The following is a 3,634-nucleotide window of genomic DNA, read 5'->3' on the forward strand; positions in this document are numbered from 1 at the left end:
CCGTTCGGGGTTTCTCCGCGCTTTTGAAAATTCATTCCTCCGCTCCTACTTGAGATTAAGAAATGAAACCGCCGTTATTTATTGAGAATTTAATTCTCTATCGATCGGCATCGGTTTCCTTCCTTCATCTTTNCCTACAGACATCATTCCTGAATTCAAGACATTCCTTTGATTTTCAGGATCATATCACTAAAAATTTTTTACAAAATGACTTAATTTTAACATTGCTTGCTCATTGCATTTCAGAAATGCAGCTCCCTAAAAAAGACACATCGATTCCTACGAAAAACGTTTTTTTTCTCGGTAAATACAGACAATAGAGAAATGTCAGAGTAGAGTGAATAAACTTCACTCGTCAATAACTCCATAATGGCAGAGTGAAATTCCCTGATTTTTTTTCACTCTCGATTAATTTTCCAAAGATTCAAATTGATACTTGAGTATCAATTGNATTCATTCCTCCGTTCCTAACTGAGATTAAGAAATGACACCGATGTCATTTATTAAAAATATAATTCTCAATCGATAAGCTTTGGTTTCATTACTTCATTTCAATTCGGGAGAGGAGAAATTAATTTTTGAATGAANTGAGATATAATCTCTCACAAATATTGAATATATTTCTTATCAAAATAATTCGAAATTCATTCATTACCTTTGTATCACAGACAAAATATGTAATAAATGTGAATAAGATGAATTGCTCGTATTTTTTTTTTTATTAAAGATCTAGTTATATAGAAATTCAAATAAATGATCCTCTTTCGCTCAAGACTTCATAATTCCTTATCTCCCTCTCCTTTATGATGAACTAATTTACAAATTAAGACAATAAGAAGTTGTATGAACGAAAATGGGATAATCAAGCGGATGAGTGAATGCAAAGGAGGTTTCATGTTGGATTTAAGATTGGGAACGCATCCCTGTTATCGACTGTTTCCATGGTAATAGATGAAAATTTCTTTACCCACAGAGCCGGCCTCTCGATTAGTTCATGCGCGCCACCGCTATGAAATTCTGATTGAACAGTTCCCATAAGCCTGAGCAATCTCCCCTATTATATCTATCAGAGATTATAGGGGAGATGAGCAGGGCCAATGTAAAGTGTTCAACAGCAAAATTCTCAGCGGTGGCGCATGGACTACGATGGAGCGTACGGAACAGTTGGTATGGTAGGGCCCGAGCATTAATTTGTCGATAACCGAAAAGGGGTTCTCAATACGGTAGCTCCTCGCATTTTGTAATAATTGTCAGGAATGTAAAATCGAACATATTATAATCAATAGTATAATGAATGCACAATCTAATGATCTAAAAGTCTTTTCCTTTTTCTCGACATATTTATTATTGACACGTAGGTCAAAAAATTCATAGGAAATCTCAGCGCTGTCGCTGGAAAACTCTATAGTTTTTCAGTGATTCTATTGAATAATTGTGCAGATTTTGTTTTTTCTTACTCTAGCAATGTTCGATTATATATATTTATTCCCCCCCTGACTGAGAAAGGAATATGTATCGCGCTCGCTCCCACTCATTGTCGTCTCCGTCGCGCTGTCACGTGCCCGTCCTCCACCAAAATTAACGAGTGCGNTAGCGGTGGCGCATGGACTACGATGGAGCGTACGGAACAGTTGGTATGGTAGGGCCCGAGCATTAATTTGTCGATAACCGGAAAGGGGTTCTCAATACGGTAGCTCCTCGCATTTTGTAATAATTGTCAGGAATGTAAAATCGAACATATTATAATCAATAGTATAATGAATGCACAATCTAATGATCTAAAAGTCTTTTCCTTTTTCTCGACATATTTATCATTGACACGTAGGTCAAAAAATTCATAGAAAATCCCAGCGCTGTCGCTGGAAAACTCTATAGTTTTTCAGTGATTCTATTGAATAATTGTGCAGATTTTGTTTTTTCTTACTCTAGCAATGTTCGATTATATATATTTATTCCCCCCCTGACTGAGAAAGGAATATGTATCGCGCTCGCTCCCACTCATTGTCGTCTCCGTCGCGTTGGCACGTACTCGTCCTCCGCCAGACTTAACGAGTGCGAGTGAGAAAGAAAATGGAGAAGGAGGAGAGAGAAAACATTCCAACTCGTTTCAACGGTTGGAACCTTTTCATTGTTCTCCAGCGATCTACATATGATGGGATTAATTCAATAATAATAGATTAATGAATAAGATTTTTCGCAGATTATTGCGAGATTTAGATGAATGGTTTGCCTCCTACAGTGACCACAAAAAATTGTCTCCCATCGACAATATCTCTCGATGGAATGGAACGATGTGAATGAATCAAGTATCAATTTGAATCTTTAAAAAATTAATCGAGAGTGAAAAAAAATCCGGGAATTCCACTCTGACATTTCTCTATTGTCTGTATTTACCGAGAAAAAAAAACGTTGTTCCTAGGAATCGATGTGTCTTTTTTAGGCAGCTGCATTTCTGAAATGCAATGAGCAAGCAATGTTAAAATTAAGTCATTTTGTAAAAAATTTCGAGTGACATGATCCTGAAAATCAAAGGAAAGTCTTGAATTCAGAAATGATGTCTGTAGGTTTCAGTAATATTTTCGCGGAAATTCCGGGAACACTTATTGGGAATTTTTATCTCGTTGCCGTAATAAGGAAATTTCAAGAAATTTCGTCATTGCAGATTAAAAATTTCTATGAATTTCAGTCCAGTTATATGTGTACGTCCATGTCAAAAGGGCCCATTTTATCGCATCTAATTTCCGAGATATTCACGTTTTTCTCTCCACTCCATTTATCCCATTGTTAAATTGATTTTTTGATCTTTTATACGGACGTCACCCGGAGAAATATAAATCGGTAAAAATCTTGCGATCGCAAGGAATTTCCCGAAGATCCGCATTTTTCATGCACGAAGAACAATGAAGCTTTTTGGAATCTTCGGGAAATTCTATCCTATCCTACTCAAGTAGGAACGGAGGAATGACTTTTCAAAAGCGCGGAGTAACTCCGAACGGTTCTCCGGCGTCGAGTGAGCGCGGAGGGGCACCCCGATTAGAAAATTCATTTCTCCCCTCCCCGCCCCTGCCCCCTAATTGCGAAGCGGGAATGAACGCAACATCTATCGATCCAGAATAATATTCTCAATAAATGACAGTGGTTTCATTCCCTTAGCCTCTATTAGGAGAGGAGGAATGAATTTTCATAACGCGCAGTAACTCCGAACAAGTTCTTCTGATTCAAAAATTAATTTCTCCCCTCCCTAATTGAGATGAAGCAATGAAACCAAAGTCTGCAGATTGAGAATAGCATTTTTAATAAATGACATCGGTTTCATTTCGTAATCTCAGTTAGGAGGGGAGGAATGAATTTTCAAATGCGCGGAGAAACCCCGAACGGCTCTCCGACGTCGAGTGAGCTCGGAGGAACTCCCCCGTTTGGAAAATTCATTTCTTCCACCCTAATTGAGATGAAGGATTGAAGCCGATGCCGATCGATCGAGAATTAAATTCTCAATAAATGACAACGATTTCATTCTTTAATCTAAAGTAGGAACGGAGGAATGAATTTTCGAACGCGGGGAGAAATCCCGAACGGTTCTCCGGCGTTGAGTGAGCGCGGAGGGGCACCCCGATTAGAAAATTCACTTCTCCCC

The sequence above is a fragment of the Diachasma alloeum genome, unplaced genomic scaffold (genome assembly GCF_001412515.2).
Source record: "Diachasma alloeum isolate Michigan unplaced genomic scaffold, Dall2.0 Dall_scaffold_00888, whole genome shotgun sequence".
Lineage (NCBI taxonomy): Eukaryota > Metazoa > Arthropoda > Insecta > Hymenoptera > Braconidae > Diachasma > Diachasma alloeum.